This window comes from Macrotis lagotis, chromosome X (assembly GCF_037893015.1).
Source record: "Macrotis lagotis isolate mMagLag1 chromosome X, bilby.v1.9.chrom.fasta, whole genome shotgun sequence".
Classification (NCBI taxonomy): domain Eukaryota; kingdom Metazoa; phylum Chordata; class Mammalia; order Peramelemorphia; family Peramelidae; genus Macrotis; species Macrotis lagotis.
In genome coordinates, this window is record NC_133666.1 from 699,582,515 (window position 1) to 699,600,956 (window position 18,442).

The 18,442-nt window shown below is 42.0% G+C and overlaps 1 pseudogene; it reads right to left on the reverse strand.

Annotated features, from left to right (window-relative positions):
- The window catches only part of LOC141499640 (vomeronasal type-2 receptor 26-like), an 841,716-nt pseudogene that overhangs the window by 376,572 nt on the left and 446,702 nt on the right, over positions 1 to 18,442 (reverse strand).

Below are 18,442 nucleotides of genomic sequence, written 5' to 3' on the forward strand. Positions count from 1 at the left end.
TATCAAAGTTGAAGCTTCTGTATCCAAAATCTCCAAGAGAAATAGAAAATGGGCTCAGGCAATGGATGAACTCAAAAAAAAAAGACTTTGGGGGAGGCTAGGTGGCACAGTGGATAGAGCACAGGCCCTGGAGTTAGGAGTACCTGAGGTCAAATCTGGCCTCAAACACTTAATTACCTAGCTTAAGCAAGTCACTTAGCCCCATTGCCTTGCAAAAACCTAAAAAAAAAAGACTTTGAAAAGCAGTTAAGGGAGATAGAGAAAAAGTTGGGTAGAGAAATGAGAGCAATGCAGATAAATCATGAAAACCAAGTCAGCAGTTTGGTTAAAGAAATACAGAAAAACACTGAAGAAAATAAAATGTTAAAAACCAGTTTGGGCCAAATGGAAAAAGTAACAAAAGGTAAATGAGGAGAAGAATGCCTTAAAAAGCAAAATTGTCCAGCTGGAAAAGGAGATTTAAAAAGCTCTCTGACTGGGGTGGCTAGGTGGCATAGTGGATAAAGCACTGGCCTTGGAGTCAGGAGTACCTGGGTTCAAATCCGGTCTCAGACACTTAATAATTACCTAGCTGTGTGGCCTTGGGCAAGCCACTTAACCCCATTTGCCTTGCCAAAAAAAAAAAACCTAAAAAAACCCCCCACAAAAAAGCTCTCTGACTTTTAAATGCAGAATGGAAGTAAAGGAAGCTGATGATTTTGTAAGAAATCAGGAAGAAATGAAACTGTACCAAAAAAAAAATTAGAAGAAAATGTCACATATCTCATTGGAAAAAATAACTGATCTCAAAAACAGATTCAAGAAAGATAATTTTAAAATTATTGGGCTACCTGAAAATAATGACCAGGAAAAGAGTCTAGACTTCATTTTTCAAGAAATAATACAGCAAAAGTGCCCTGAGATCCTAGAAGCAGAGGGTAAAATAGAAATTGAGGGAATTCACCAGTCACTTCCTGAAAGAGATCCCAAAAGAAAAACTGCCAGGAATATTGTAGCCAAATTCCAAAACTCCCAAGTCAAAGAAAATTCTAAAAGCTGCCAGAAACAAACAATTCAACTATTGAGGCTCCATAGTCAGGATTACACAGGATCTGGCAGCATCTACATTAAGGGTTCATAGGGATTGAAATATGATATTCCGGAAGGTGAAAGATCTTGGTGTACAACTGAGAATCAATGACCCAGCAAAAGTGAACATCCTCTTTCAGGAGAAAAGATGGACTTTCAACGAAACAGGGAACTTTCAAACTTTCCTGTTGAAACAACCAGAGCTTAACAGAAAGTTTGATCTCCAAGTACAGGACTCTGGTGAACCATAGAGGGGGTGGAAGAGAAGGACTAACAATGAGGAACTTGATGATGTTAAACTGTTTCATCTGAACTTTCTCATTTATAAGAGCTGTTAGAAGGGGCACATGTAGACAAGACACAGCAAAGAGCTGAATATATTGGTATAATATAGTATAAAGATGGAGTCAATGGTGATAAAGGAAGATACTGGGAGAAAGAGAAAGGAGTGGAAGAAGGGGCTAAGACATTTCACATAAGAGTCAAGAAAAAACTTGCAGTGGAGTGGAATGGGGGAATGAATGAGCCTTCATTCTCATCAGAAATGGCTCAGAGAGGAAATAACATACACACTTTAATAGGGTATAGAAATCTATCTTACCCTAGGGAAAAATGATATGAAAGGGATGGGATAATGGGGAATGGGGTGAGGAAAGGGGGGGTAGGTGAAGAGGGAAGATTGTGGGAGAGGGTACTCAGATACCACACACTTCTGAGTAGGGACAGGGTGAAAGAAGAGAGAAAATAGAATAAATGAGAGGGGGGAGGAATAGAGTGGAGGGAAATAAAGCTAGTAATAGAACTGTGGGGAAAATAGTGAGGTAACTTCTCTGGTGCACTTATGATTAAGAAAACAACTCACCCCAGAGACAGAGCCATTGGAATCTGGACATAGGCTGAATTACACTTTTCTTTCTTACTCCCTATTCTTGAGGTTTCTCTATCTTCTTTTTGGGGAGAGGGGGGTTTATGTTTACTCTCACAACAAGATTATTGTAATACAGTAAAATAAACTGCACTAAGCTGACTCTACCCTTAAAAAATCACAGAAAGTCATAAGAGAAAACAACAGTTATGGGAAATCAAAGAGAATAAAAACCACTCATAACAAACCACAGAATCCATTTGCATACATAATAGATTTATATACAATTCTGTATTTACAGGACACAATTCTTGCCTTATAACTACTTTCCAAATGTCTTTTGTCAATATACTTTCTGTTCCTTGCATTCAGGATGACATCCTCTATGTGACATAGTATCTGGCACATAGTAGATGCTTAATAGATTTTTGTTAGTTGATTGACTGATGCTGTTCACTAGAGACAAAGTCAGACTCTTCTTTTTTCTTTATTCCTTTGATAATGAACCCTTTCATCATTACAATCATTTCCTCTCTGAGTTCAAGTCCCTCACAGGTGCTCTAGAATAGCTATTTTATCTGTCACTCTAAAGATGGCATTATGCATTTGATCTTTGGGAAATTCTGGATGGTTCTTGTCCTTCATTATCAAAGAAACCCACAATGACATCACTATATTTGAGACAGTGTGTCCAATTATGGCTTGGTAGAGCTTGGAATGTTCTACCACAGGGTGGGCACCTGGGGTGGGTACTCTAAACTTACAGATGTCATGTTTTCTTTGAGCTGCTTCAATTCTGAATTTCTCAGGAAATGTAACCTCAAACTACATTAGGGATCTGTGAGAATCCCTAAAAGGTCATTAGATATTATTGAAAGCTTACATACTTTCAGCAATCAGATAGATAGATAGACAGGTAGAGATAGAGACAGAGATATCATCACAAACATTTACAATATTGTTCTGAAAAGGAGTTCATAAACTTCACGATTCTTCAGTGGTCTCAAATACAAAAGAACATTAAGAATCCTTCATTAAATTTGACAGACTCTTCAAATTAATAATGCCACCTACTAGGCATGCATACCAAAATGTTCAAAGGCAGTATGAAAGGATGTACACACACACACACACACACACACACACAAAATCATTGATGACAGTCTTTCTGTAGAAGCAAAGAACTAACATCAATTGTGGTACCCATAAATTGGGAAATAGGAAAAATTTCCAAATGTGATAGCTAAGAGGAAATCAGATGTGTTTGAAAATATTATGAAATGAACAAATTTGGAGAATATTTTACAGAAGAGATGACTAAATACATGTATATATAAAATACATGTATATATAAAGAAAAAAAATTACTGCTGAAAAATGTGACCGAAGCCCTCAGCAAAATGGTAACAGATTAGAAAAGTTCAATGAAGTATAATACCTGTTCAGATTTGGTCAATGTAGGAATTTTTTTCCCTTAGATAATACATATCTACATGTATCCATATCCACACATATGCGTAATGCCAGTGTGTATGCATGTAGATGTATGTGTATATCTATGTTTTACATGTGTATGCATATGCCTTTATATACATGTGTACATATGGATATATACATATACATACATATATATATATATACATACACACTGCATATATGGAAGAAATTCCATTTTAAGGGAGTGGGAATTAAAGGGCAATTTCTTTTATTTTGGTTTTGTTTGGTGCCTGTGATTTTATTTGTATTCAGAAGTTCCAATGAAGAAACCACTTTCACCAATACATAGCAACTCATTTTTTTAAAAAAAAAATTTGATTTCTTTTTTCATTATATATTTTTTCCAATTTCATGTGGTTTCCAACATTCATTTTTTAAAGATTTTGTGGTCCAAATTTTTTTCCCTCCTAAAGAGGACAGGCAGTCTGATATAGATTAAATATGTACAATCGTATCAAACATATTCATATTAGTCATGTTGTAAAAAAAAATCAGGTAAGAGAGAAACCATGAGAAAGAAAAAGAAACAAATTAAAAAATTGAAAACATGTTTTAATCTGCATTCAGACTCTATAGTTCTTTCCTTGGATTTGGACAACATTTTCCATCATCATTATCTTTGAACACTGCATTGCTGAGAAGAGCTAACTAAGTCTCTCATAGTTGGTCATCACACAACATTACTAAAATTGTGTATAATATTTTCCTGGTTCTTTTTGCTTTATTCCGCATCTGGTTTTTCTGAAACCTGCCTTTTCATCCTTTCTCATAGAAAAATAATATTGTAGGCATCAATTAAAAACTTGTTCAGATATGCCCCAATTGAGGGGTAGTCCCTTTGGACATAGTTCAAAATTGTCCTTCTTAATGGATGGATATGTTCACAACTCTACCCATGGTCCCTTAGTGTCCCAGTTTTCCCATATCCCCTCCAACATTTAACATTTTCCCTTTCTGTCATATTAGCTGTCAGAGAACAACTCTGTTGAAGCTGATGGTCCTGGAGATTTACTTAGCTGGGATAGCCTGGGGATTTAGTATTGAGATCTTATGATTATTTTGGGTCATATAGTACGTGTCGGTACCTAATCATTCTTACATTGAGGCTAGATGGTAACCGATGGCTTTTTGAAGGAAGGGAGGGATGAAAGAAGGAAGCAAGAAAAAGAAAGGAATAGCAAAAGCTATTAAAATGCAGAAAAAGAAAAAAATTAGAAAAGAATGCAAAAAAGATAGTTTTTCTCTATATTATTAAATTTAAGACACATTGTGAAAATTATATTCAAGTTTTTGGTCATTTTGTCAGTTTCTCCTCCACTATCAGAGCCCAGAGGAATGAGAAAGGAATTTTTAACCTGAAACACAAGAAAAGAAAGATGATGCAGAAGGCCAAGACTTTTTGACTGTCCTGACTACAAAAGCTGTATGAGTAGAGATGAAACAGCAGGTCTTTCTTCCTAACTAGATAAAACCTTCAAAAGATAGCATCCTGGGTGGTTAGGTGGTGCAATGGATCAAGCACCGGCCCTGGAGTCGGGAGGACCGGAGTTCAAATTCAGCCTCAGACACTTAATAATGACCTAGCTATGTGGCCTTGGGCAAGCCACTTAGCCCCATTTCCTTGCAAAAACCTAAAAAAAAAAGCATCCTTATATAAGTGTATTCTGGGGGTGGCTAGGTGGTGAAGTGGATAAAGCACCGGCTCTGGAATCAGGATTACCTGGGTTCAAATCCGGTCTCAGACACTTAATAATTACCTAGCTGTGTGGCCTTGGGCAAGCCACTTAACCCCGTTTGCCTTACAAAAAAAAAACCCTAAAAAAAAGAGTATTCTGGTAAATGTTTAATAACTAAGTCTCCAGAAAATAGAAACCATATGACCCACTTTAAGTTGAACTTCATTTTTTACATTTTCTCTATCACTTTTTCAAGTCAACAAAATAATAAATCAATATGAACTGAAGTGTCACCCGATTGTTGATGTAAATATATTTTTATGGAATAATCAGTTCTCATATGACAGTATCAATTGGATCCAGTAGTCCCTGAACTTCCGGAGTAGATTACCAGATCTCCCACCCGATTAAGAGCTCTTGCCTCTACTACATGATAAAGAACACTTACCCCCTCTGGAATGCTTCCTGATGAGTGATGTTCAGCCCTTTAGTGCCAGGCCCACCCATCTACAATCAGTTCATTCTGCTGGGGGTATGGAACTTCTTGTCACTTTGAATGGATTTTCTTTGTTGACTAAAAGCATTTTTGTAATAAATCATCAGTTGTTGTTCTTCAGTCATTTTCTTCAGTCTTGTCTGATTCTTCATGATGTCAGAATCACGACAGAGATGCTGGTGCGCTTTGCCTTTCCCTCTCCAGCTTATTTTTCAAATGAGAAAAGTGATACAAACTGGGTTAAGTGACTTGCCCACGATCATGTGGCTAGAAGCATCTTGGGTCAGATTTACACTCAGAAAGGACACCAGACCTAGCACTCTGTCCATTATTCCAACCTTTGTGCCCAAATTATCTCTATTTTGCTGTTGGTGAAAAAAAATTGTATAACAGAATTAAAAGATTGTATATAGGTTTATTTTATTTATTTATTTTTTTGGTTTATGCAACTTTATTGAAGAAAAATAAATCGATTCCTAGCAGAGCCATTAGTTGATCCCTCATCCATTGCTAACGTGCATCATTTATTCAGTGCTATGGTAAACAGTGGATTGGAAGATAGATTAGCCAATAGCTCCAAGCCTCCTAACAAAATTTAAATGAAAATGACAAAAAAGTTCAAGACCTTATTTTGGAATACAAGGGGTGTTTGACTTGCAATTTCCATTCTCTGTAGAACAAGAACAGGTCATTCCTTTATTGACATGCATAAAATACATCACGTTTTCCGTTCTGCTGATACTATAAATTCAGTACCAATTCTCCAATCACATCAGTTATGAGCATAAAGTATATCGTGAAACCTCAAATCTCTAACAATGGAAGGCTTAAACAAGATGGATGCTGCTACAGCAATGCTGCTTCCTTTGATACGACAATTGCACATCTATCTCCCTCCCCCTCAGATGGTATCCTCAAGCATGTTAGAGCAGTGAGGAATAGTTTTAGTCTCATAACGAAGTTAGAGTGAAGACGTTGGCCACATAATACACATGCTCCATTTTTTTAAAAAAAATTCTTAATCTTGGGCAATTGTTCTCTTGTAACCACTTTACGGTTTCTAAAAGCAGTTATTGTCCAAAGCTGGAAGAAGTTAAGTCTTCTCAGCCGAGCGGGTGCATGAATGGAGGGAGGTAAACAAAAAATAAAATGAAAAAAAGATGAGGTCTGATGGGGGAGCAGCCGGACAAGAAAATCACAAAGGGAACAGTCATTTAAAGTTGATTCCAGCTGGAATGCAGGTTATTCTGACTTTAAGGTAGCATCACATGGCGTGCTTCTGAGGCCATTCTCGAGATATTCGTCGTACTTGTCTCTGTTTTATAGATCCGTGCGATCTCTGGCACCGAGGGGTCGTCTGGGTTTGGGTCCCACAGCAGTGAACAGATGGATAAAAGGACCTTAGCAATAGGTAAAGCGGGAGACCACTGCCATCTGAGACCATCGAGCCCAATGCTGCCATTCCTGTTAGTGTTTGGATGAGAACTTCTTGTCAATGCAGCCTTCGGTGGTTGGAGGGGGAAATGAATTGTCAGAAAGCATACCCCGCCTGGACGTGGGCTGTCATTAGGTCCCGTGGCGGTGGCTTGCCAGTGAGACACGGCATCCCCAAGTGGACCCGCAGGGCACTGCTGGAGGGGCACGGGCCAAGCATTGATCCGTGTCGGCGCCACGGCGCGTGCTGCTTCCCCGACTCCGAGCCCTCTCGGGGGGCAGCGGGGTCCGGCCGCCGGGGAGGGCATCGCTCTCCTCAGCCCGGCTCCGCCCGACACGGGCGCCGAGGGGCCGGGGTCTCCTCCCCGCGCGGCAGCCGGTGCCTCCCCGGCCCCACGGGGCTCACGCGCACGACACAGCCACAGATGTCCGCTCCGACCCAGGCTTCTGTTTAATGAAATGTTTCTGTTTGTTTATTTTAAGGTCATTTGCTTAATGAGAGAGAATCAGGCTTCTAGAAAGTGATAAATGACTCCTTCTGTTCCAAAGTTCTTGTCCCAGGGAGAAGGCCCAACTGACACCTAAGGGGAAAATGGAGCCTTAATGTAGGGATTTATAAATTTAGGAATAAAGAGTAAAGCCACAACAGCCGTTCTCTTTTCCTACGGGAATATCACCAATAACTCAATCGAGAGCACAGGAAAGTCTCTTTGACAAGCCCGCGCTTAGTCAAGTTCTCTAAGAGCCAAGTAGATTGAGGAGCATTCAGCTATTTGGATCTCCCTCTGTCTCATTTTTTAGAACGAATTCAAGCATTCCCCTTTGGTCATACAGGAACGACTTGAAACTTTTATTTCTACCATATTTTTACTTAATTTGGGAGGATGTCTCTCTAATGGACTGAATGTTTACATTTGTTAAAATGGCCATCGTTGTCTCCATATATCTAACTGTAACTATATCGATTTACATTTCTCTATAACATATCTGTCTAACCCAGCTCTCAATGCTCTTTCCCTTTCAAATTTATGTCATATTTACTTCTACAGCTTATTTAAAATACTATAGCTTACGTCACACAAATTCTTATTTGAACATAAGCTCCTTGCGAGAAAATCTTGTTTCATCTTCTCTCCAACACTTGATGCAATCTTTTAAACATAGCAAACTTTTAAATATTATTAAATTGAATTCCTTTGCAAACATATTATCTCAGTCTTAATCAAGAAGAGCCTCTGATAAGTTTTATAACTTCAAACATTTGTTCCTACTTTCTTATCCTCTTTCTATTCTATTTCTATTCTTTACATTCCCACCTCCGAGACTCCCCCCAACTCTCATGAGAGATCATGTTTTTCTTCAGGTCTTTTGAGATCTGTATTAAAAACCTTGTCTGACATTCTAGTGACATAAATTACTATACTTTTTAACTTAAGAAAATATTGAGTGCTCATATCAAATCCACATATGAAAAACATTTTGCATTACAATATAACTAATCGGTGCTCATCCAAATTTCTTCAAGGAGAAAAAGTCTACTGGTTTCCAGGATAGACCATTCTTCTTTAAGAAATTGGTTTTTTTTTTTTTAACAATGTAAAGACTAACAGACTGCCTTCTTTTGGGGGTGGGGGGAGGGAAGCAAGAATAGAGAAAAAATTGTAAAACTCAAAATAAAATCTTTCTAAAAAAAGAAATTGATTTTTAGGAGTTTCCTTCCTTCAAGTAAAAATTTGCAGTTTAGAGATTTATGACATTTTCTTCACTTGTTGAACTTGGGAATTTGTCCTACATTATGGTGCCTTTCCCATTGTCCATGACTGTGACTCAGGAATCTCATTTGCTGGCACTTTCAGGACCCAAGGATTTAGTTCATCTAATACAGCTGACTTGAATTCACCAATGGCAACCATTTTCATTGATTTTTCTAATCTAGTCCAGAATATCCCCTCTCAAATCCCCTCTCAAATAGTATTTTTTTTAAGGTTTTTGCAAGGCAAATGGGCTTAAGTGGCTTGCCCAAGGCCACACAGCTAGGTAATTATTAAGTGTCTGAGACCCGATTTGAACCCAGGTACTCCTGACTCCAGGGCTGGTGCTCTATACATTGCACCACCTAGCTGCCCCACAAGTAGTATTTTCTGTTCAGTTGTTGACAGTCCTAATTTCTCTTTATGTGGAAGAGAAACCAGAAAATTGATGATGATGTTTCAAAAGTTCTATTTTATTTCTAATAATAGTTAGAATTTGTATAGAACTTACTAGTCTCCAGATACTGTGCTAAGTACATTATAAATATTATCTCATTTGACCTTTCCAAACCTGGAGAGGTTGATGGATGCTGTTATCATTATCTTATAGTTGAGGAAACTCAGATAAACAGGGCTTAAGTGACTTGTTCAAAGTCACATAGCTATTGACTAAGGTCCCAACATTCTATCATTTGCACCCCCAAGCTTCTTCAAGTTTTGCTGTCAGCTCTCATTGACCCATTCATCCCAAACCACAGTTAACAACTCCCATCTTTTCCCCACAGTTAATTAGTTTCACAAAACAAGCACACTAAACACCAAAATAAACAAATCTGTGCTGTGGCCAGCTTTTGTTGCCATATTCTGAACCTTCTATGTCTGTCACTGTCCTTTTCTGTTTGGGTTCTGTTGCCTACTCTTGATTTAATGATCGTTTTCATGTGGAAGTCCTCTATTTGAAGCAATATATTCCCTAGGCCCTGAAAACCTAAAGAATGAAGATAGTTTCTTTGAGTAGTTTCATCTTTTTTTGAGTTTTGCGATAAATTTTAAGGGGTCAAGTTGACCAACCTCAGTGCTGCTAGGTGGCATTGGTCTTGGATGCAGGAGGACAGGAGTTCAAATCTGGTCTCAGATACTTACTAGCTGTGTGACCTTGGACAAGTCACTTAACCCTGATTGCCCCACATCCAAGATCATTTCCAGTCATCCTGATTCGTGTCTGGCTGCTGGACCCAGATGACTTCAGAGGAGAAAGTGAGACTAGTGACTTAGCACAGCAATCAAATCAATCCAAATGCTTGTTAGGGTATCACCTCCTTGGTGTCGTGGTCTTCAAAAATGAAGGACAAACATTATTAACGTCCAACCTGGACCTGCAAAGGAATTTCTCTACAACCTACTCAAACTGTCTTTTGCCTTTTTGAGATTCTCATCAACTAGCAAAGTGTCTGGCACATTGTGGGACCTCAAAAAATGCTTAATGATGATGAAGAAGATGAAGAGGATGACTGGCAGAGTTCTGAGTACCACAAATACTGCAGAGAATCTCCCCCAAAATCTAAGTAGTACCTTCTTCTGATCCTTCTCCCATGACCCCTGCACAGATAAGATCCTCAGTTTCTCCCTTGCCAGTCTGCAGAGATCAGAAAGAGCCCTGTGCAGGAGGGCCTGAGGTGGGACTGGAAGCAGGGAGCCCAGGCTCTATCTGGTAAAGATGACCCAGGCCACAGAGGAAAGGGGTGACTAGAGGATATCCTCTTTGCAGGAAGCATAAGGGCAGCTGAAAGAACCATGGCCAAGAAGGAGAAGCCAGGACAGGGAAGAATGTCCTGCCAGGGCCAGAAGTCAGGGAGAAACCAAGGTCATCTGAAACCAGAGGAGTCATAAGAGATGACTTTTCTAGAAGAGAGGCTGGAAAGCCTGACTGGAATAACTGGGAGAGACTGGGCTTGCCTGGAAAGAGGAATAACTGAGAAGCACAGATGATGAGCTAGAGGAGACCTTCAAAGTCAACCTCCTCATTTAACAGATGAGGAAACTGAGACCCAGAGAGGTTGCATGACTTTGCCAGGATCATACAACTAGGATCTAACAATCAAGGCTTTAAGATGGTGCTTTCTATGATTCTGCAGAGCTCTACCTAGTGATGATGACCCAGGTAAAGGTTGTCTGGTCTGAGGATAAAGCCCAAGGGTTGCTGGGCCTTGCTATCTGCCCCCTGCAGCACCTCAAGGACCATCGGACCCTTGTGTCCATTCCATGGTTGGATTTTGTCTCCCCTCAAAAGCCGATGCTTGGCCTTTGATCAACACCTCATCAATGCTTTCTGCACCTGCCTTGGTCTCAGGCTCCTAATTTGTCAACAAGGACACATGCATTTTGCCCTACTTTCCTCACTAGGCTGTAGGAACAAGAGCAGTTATACTCTACAAAATCCAAAAATCTCTGGGCAAAGAATTGGCTCTAGGAAGGAAGTTGGGGAGAGGGGGGGATATGGATGAGAGATACAGCCCAGGCTGGGGGGAGTTGGGACTCTGATCTCATCACTCCAGAGGCAGGGTCTCTTCCTTTCATGGGCTTCAGCTCCTCCAGGTCGATCTGGACACCAGTGAGGAAGGATTTATCTTGTAGGAACCTCTTTTCCAGACACTGTAGGGTTGGGCCACTGTGGCTACATCCTTGTCTCTTTCTCCTTGAAGAGACAGCCTTAAGAAGTGAGGCATGTGGTAAGGAAGGGAGTGTTCAGTTGATCCTTGACTCCCCACTACACACAGTCACCTACTCCATCCCAGGATCCTCAGGGACTCAGAGCTGAGTACAGTGGACCAGCGGGTGATGCCCAGACCTCTCACTCTACACAATATAGGAACTTCAGGACAGGTTCTCCTCTAAATGGATGTGGGGTTGCTGACTAGGGAGGCAGGTACCAGGGGACCAGGGTGTTGGACTTCTATCTCAGGTGGCACAGGATGACTAGGCTTAGAGTGAGGTGCAGTGGATGAAAGAAGACAGCTCTTGGGGGGGCAACTTATATCCCTTTTACTTAGCTCTAGTGGGGGGCCATCTCCCACGTCTATCCTGAGGCCCAGCAGAGCAGCTCACAGTCTTCTTCCTCAGGACATCCCTTCCTTCCAGTAACATAACTACCCTGCTACCCATCCTGCTGCTATCAAGCCTTTTCTTTGTCAGACTGAGCATCCCCTGCTCTTCCAACTGAACTAGTCCTTTCTGCATGAGCCTACTGTCCTCCTCTGGACTAGATCCTGTTCATCCATGCTCTCCCCCACACCCCCAAATTGTAGGACTCCCCACTGAACAAATTACCAGAAGGGGACGTGATGAGCTGCAAAGTGCAGGGAGCTTGAAATACAGAGAGTGGGATCCCCTGTTTACTAGCCAAGTGGTCCAGGGCTTGAATCTGTTTCCTCATCTGTAAAATGGGTATAAGAATAATAGTGAGCTGCTGTGAGGTCCAAATGAAGGGGAAAGCGAGTACTCTCTGATGTCCTACAGACTCAAAAATGCTGGTTACTAATTCAATTCCACGACTTCCTGTAGGCCTTTGTTTTGGGTCAGGCAATGGTCTGGGAACCCAAGTCCCAAAGGTCTAAATGCAATAGTCTCTGACCCCAGGGATCTCCCATCTTTTCTGGAGGGTGGAGTGGAGTCAAGATTGGCCTTGTCTGGCTGACCCACTCTTCACACTTCAGCTTCTGGGAACCCAGAGATTCTTTCCTGATGCTATCCTGTCCCCTATCCGTGGAGGAGACCCCCTAGCCCAGGGAAAGGCTGTGGGAGGGAAGGTGTTGGTCACAGATTTAGGAGCCCAGAGTCCAGGTCCAGGTCCAGGCCACAACCCTGGGGGCTCAGTGCTCCCAGGAGAAAAGTGGGAGGGAATTCCCCCAACATCCCTCTGCTGGGAATGGAGAAGGGTCTGAGCTGGGTGGGGGGGGGTCTCCAAGTACTCGGTCCCTCTTTCCCTTCCTCAGGACAGTCCACTCTCCTCCAGAGTCAGCAGCAATAAGGGAGAGGAAAGGGGCTGGGAAGGGGACGCAGGTCAGAGGAGGGTGCGGGAGGATGAAATAAGGGTTCAAGGCCTGAGGTGACCTGGTTGGATTTGTGTCAGGTATCAGGGGATTTTCCAGCCGGTGGAAAGGGATCAGAGAGGGCTTGGGGGCAGAGGGAGCTGGGAACAGGGAGGGCTGGAGGAGGAGAGAACTTGGGAGAGGGGGGCTGAGCTGGACCTCTAAGGGATGCCAATGACCCTACAGTAACAGCTCCCAGGGCTGCATGGCCAGGGGGATGCGATGGCTTGGTTAAGGAGTAGCACGATGGACAGCGCCGGCACAGTGCGATGCATCCCCTGGAGAGGTCACTTGGGTGCTGGAACTGGCCATCCTCTGCCTCAAGGAGGCTCTGACAACTTGGCCCAAAGCTGGAGACAGGTTCAAATTGGAACTCAGCAAGTTAAAATAACTGTGCTTAATATAAAGTAGGAATTCTTTGGTATGAAAGGAAGCTTCCAGATATACCCCTGCTGCCTCAGACTAGCTGAGTTCCTGCCCATAAGATCCACCCCATTTCCCTTCCCTCTTCCCAGTCCATGCTGCCTGTCCCAGTGGGGTTTGCGAGGTCCCCAAGGTGCAGATGAGGACACTTTGTCCATGTCTTCTTTTTTAATGATACTTTTTTTCAAAACAAGATCTGCCCTCTCTGACTCCCAAATATCAACCCCCTACTTCCAAACCTCCCAGCCCCAGCCTTGGGAAAGCAAAAAACAAAACAAAACAAAACAAAAAAAAAACCAAAGTCAAACAATGTAAAATCTCTAATTGGTTCATCTGAATTGAATCCATCAGTGTTCCCCAGTGATCCATCCTGAGCTTTCTGGAATTATAATTGGTCTTTGTGTTGCTCAGATTTCCTAAATCTTTCAAAGTGGATTATCTTTATTATTTTGTTAGTTTGTGCGGTTTCACTGGTTCTGTGTACTCTGCTTCACATCATTTCATCAGTTCATCTAAGTCTTAGCAGAGTTTTCTGAAACCATCCAACTCAGCATTTCTTACAGAACAAAAGAATTCCCTAACATCCTTATACCACAACCAGACATTCTCCTATTGATGACTATCCACTGTTTTCAAAACAGCCACTACAAATCTCATTCTAGATTCTTTGTTCTTGTTGGGAGATAGATGTAAAATAAGGATGGCTGGGTCAAAGGTCTGAACCCCCATTCCATCTAGTATCTGCCCAAGTCAAGTCACAGGATAAAGCTGCTCCCCTAATGGGATTCCCAAGCCCTTGTCTTTGATTCCTCCCTGTCAGTCCTCCCCTTGCCTTTTCCTTTCAGGCCCCTGCCAGCCAGGTTGATCATCTCTTCACTTTGGCACTCTCTTTTCTCCGAGCCCAGGGGACCCCCGGGCTAAAGAGACAAAAGGAACCCCCAGAAGCAAGCCAGTCCAACCCAGACCTGCAAAAGTCCTTTCCACAATGGCTTATACAAGCGGCCTTCCAGTTTATAGACTCCAAGCACTGAAGGCAGTCCAATCCACTTTTGAGCAGTGCTGATTATTAGGAGCTTTGTCTCAAGACTGAACCTACATCTACCTCTTTGTGACTCCCTCCCCCGACCCGGTTGTCCCTCGTTCTCTTCTGCAGCAAAGGAGAACAGCTCCGGTCCCTTTTCCAGATGACAGCCCTTCCTGTGCTTGAACACAACAGACATGCCCCTTGCCGCCCCCATTCCCTCCCCACCCCCCACACAAATACAGTGATCTCAAACATCTTTGTTCATGGGGCATTCTCAGCCCCAATCTCAGTAAATATCAAGGGAAGAGGAAGTTTTAAATATGTAAATCAGATGATTCCTGCTCTGTGATCTGTTTGGCTCTATAAGGTAATTTCTGATTGGTTAACCTAGTGGGCTGCTTGCATCTTTAGGGACTTTAAATTTGAAAAGTTTGCCCAGCCCTTGCCCTGCCATCAGTTCCTAGACCAGAGGGTGCATTGAAAAGACACAAACTTTGGCTTGTACTACATGGGAGTCCTTTCTCTTCATATGATCTCTTGGGAGTATAGTCCTAAGAAGGAACATTCCATTAACTCTCCTTTATTAATTATAGTATTGAAAAAGTTAGGCCAGTAGTAGATAATTTATTTATAAGAAACATTGGGGTGTTGCTAGGTGGTGCAGTGGATAGAGCACTGGCCCTGGACTCAGGAGTACCTGAGTTCAAATCTGGCCTCAGATGCTTAACAATTACCTAGCTGTGTGGCCTTGGGCAAGTCACTTAACCCCATTGCTTTGCAAAAAACCTAAAAAAAAATTGGGTGTGAACAGGGACACAAATGGATACAGAAAAATAGCCACTCAGTGCAGAAAGAGGTTCAAGAACTGTACCTTCCTCAAACCAGAGAAGAACACTAACTGTTCTCTTACATTGGCTGTTATTCATTCATTAGATACTCATCTGACTCTTCAGAACCCCACTGAGCATCTTCTAGACAAGGAGTGGTCTGTGCCATTTTCTTCTCTAGCTCATATCACAGATGAGGAATCTGAAGTAAACAGGGTTTGTGACTTTCCCAAGGTCATGCAGCCTTTGTCTGAGGCCAGATTTCAAATCATGAAAATGAGTCTTCATGACTCTAGGTTTGGCACTTGATGCTACCTCGTAGCTACCCTTATGGGCTTAAAAGGAGAAGGAGACTTTACCAGAAGGCATGAGCTAGCTCCTTGCCATACATGCTGTTCACCATCACTGGATACAAGGGTAGGATCTCACTATCCCAAGGAATTACCTGTACAGCGTGTACTGGTAGCTGAGTGTGGTTCAGACTGCTGGGGCTAGGACTGGGCAGATTTCAGAATATACCACCATAGTAAATTATTTTTCAAAAGTTAACTGAAAAAAAACCTGGAAAAACTAGTTAACCGAGGCAGTTTATCAATAGGAAGCATATTGCTGGAGGGTCATGAGCAGCAATATTAAAAAATAAGCCCCCCAAGCGTTACCCCAAAAGACATTGGGGGAGAAATAGTCACTACCTTCTGGGACCCAGCCCAACAACATGCATTGAAGCTGGGGAAAGAGGTCAGAAATGCTACAACGAGTATAGATAGCATGGTCCTGATACATTTCATGCTAGTGACCAGGAAAGGTGGTAAATGCACTTGTTCCACTTCGGGATCGTTGGCCTTTTTCTCTGGGACTTTGGCACCTTTGTTGGTCTGCTTTGTGACTGACTCAACTGGTCAACTATTTCTTTTTTAGTTGTTTTTTTTTTCTTTTTTTTTTTGCAAGGCAATGGAGTTAAATGGCTTGCTCAAGGCCACACAGCTAGGTCATTATTAAGTGTCTGAGGTCGGATTTGAACTCAGGTCCTCCTGACTCCAGGGCCTGTGCTCTATCCACTGCACCACCTAGCTGCCCTTCAACTGATCAACTATTGCAAGCAAGTCACTTTCCTACTCTTTGGCCATTTTCTCAACAGTTGACTTTCTCTCAGACATTGCCCTTCCCCTGGCTTTGGAACCATCCAATCAACTCTTACATTGTTCCTGAAAGGACTGGGGTTTATCTATTCTTCCAGAAGCCATTCATTTTCCCAGGAGCACTGGATCTAGAATTAAGATTTAAAATCCATCCTGGGAAGCTTACTTTGGGACACTGGGCAAATCACTTGACTTCTTTTTGCCTCAGCTTCCTAAACTATAAAATGGAGATAATCATAGCAATAACTTTTCAGAGTCGTTCAAAATCAATGAGATGATCATTATAAGCTACTTGGCACAGAACCTAGAACTTAAGAAGTGCTGTGTAAAAGTTAATTACTACTGGTTATTGTTCCTGATCCTTACAACAGTCCTAGGAAGTGGGGGTAATTACTATCCCCATTTTATGGAAGAGCTAATAGTAAACTGTAAAGCCTGTAACTTCACTGTTTACTTAAGTCTTTGAGCCTGGTTGGTTTGATATGGGCAGAGAGTTGGAAAAGCTAATGGGGAAAGAAGTTTTCTAGTTTTCTTCATAAATAAGAATAGAGATAAGCGAGTGTATTTTTACAAACATGAAAGAGAAAAGAATTAATGAACAGGTGAATAAAGAAACGAAGGAAAAAGTATTTCTTAAGTTCTTAATATTCATCAGGTACTTGGAAAACTTAAATACTTGGAAAACAAAACTAAGCAAGCATGACTGAGCAGCCATTAAAGAGCTCATACAGGACAAGACAACATAAGGGGAGCCGGACCATGAGGAGGCATGGGAACCCATGGAGCTATTTAGTTTGGAAAGAGTTGGGAAGAGGAAGAAAGCACTGGAGAGAGTCCAGCACAGAGTCTGCTGTCCCAGGAGCAGGGTCCAGGATCTGGAGTGAGGATGAGCAGGAAGGGGGATGACCAGAGTATCAATATATCGAGAACATTGAAAATGTCTGTGGAAATATCAGAACACAGTCCTTGACTGGGTTAGAATGAAATGGGAGGGTGACGTGTCCACCTCCTCCACTTCATAGTGGGTGTAAATAACGTTTAACCTTCAATAATCTGTCTTCAAATATTTGTGAGTCTGTCATGTGGAAGAGCAATTAAAGATGATCTTGGTGTCACAGCTCAAAAAGAAGCAATGAGAAGACATCGCAGATTTAGGATTAACACAATGAAAAATTGTCTGACTCTTAGAGTTATTTGAAGCTTTGGAGAGCCTGTGTCCAAAGAGAATGAGTTCCCATGACTAATCATCCAGAAACTGGATAAACATCCTTTAAAATGGTAGTGAGAGGCTTCCAGGTTGGGTATACCTTAGATCATGTGGGCTCCGAGCCAGGCCTCTACCCACTCCTCCAGATTTGTCTCTCTCCATGCTGACCCCTCTGAAACTCAGAAGACCTTTAAAGACTTAGGACCTTTTCTCTTTGAATTACCATCAAGGTAAGGAGTTCTCTATTCAATTTTGGTCTAGATTTTTTTAAAAAAAGATTTCACATTTGTTTATATAAAACCTAAAAAATTCCCAGACCCAGAATGAGGATTCCTGGACATTGAAATCTTTTCCCTCAAACACTGGTAGTTGGCTCACTGATCCTTTCCTATGTGTGGAGAAGAACTAGTCAGTGTGTACAACTGAGAGAGTTATTTGCACTATCTATATTTGTTCTCATGAGCACAGATGCATGCATGGAGGTGTGGGTGCTGGTCATCACTTTCTACAGAAGGAGGTGGTATCCATGGATGCATTTGTCTGCACTATTGGCCATCACTGGGGTCATGCATTGGAGGATTCTGACCTGGGGAGAAATTCTAAAACAGAAACAGCCTGCTGATCAGGACCTTAGTCACTTTATTCCTCCCTGACTGGGGAGGAGCTGGGCCCCGGTCCTTCCCTCTGTCCATCAGCTTCTGGGAAGGGTTGAGGCTACCTAAGGAAGGAGGAGCAGTAGACTCTATCCTTTAAGGGTTCTCAGGTGCTACAGGCTGGGCATACCTGGAGACTGGGAATGGCAGAGGACCTAGCTGGTTCTCAGTGGGTAGGAGAGTGGGATGTGAGTAACCTGAAGAAAGAAGCAGGTACAGAATATGGGCATTTTGGGATTCAGGCATATGAGGTTATCATAAGAGGCAAGATGCCAGAAATTCTTCCTTCTCTTC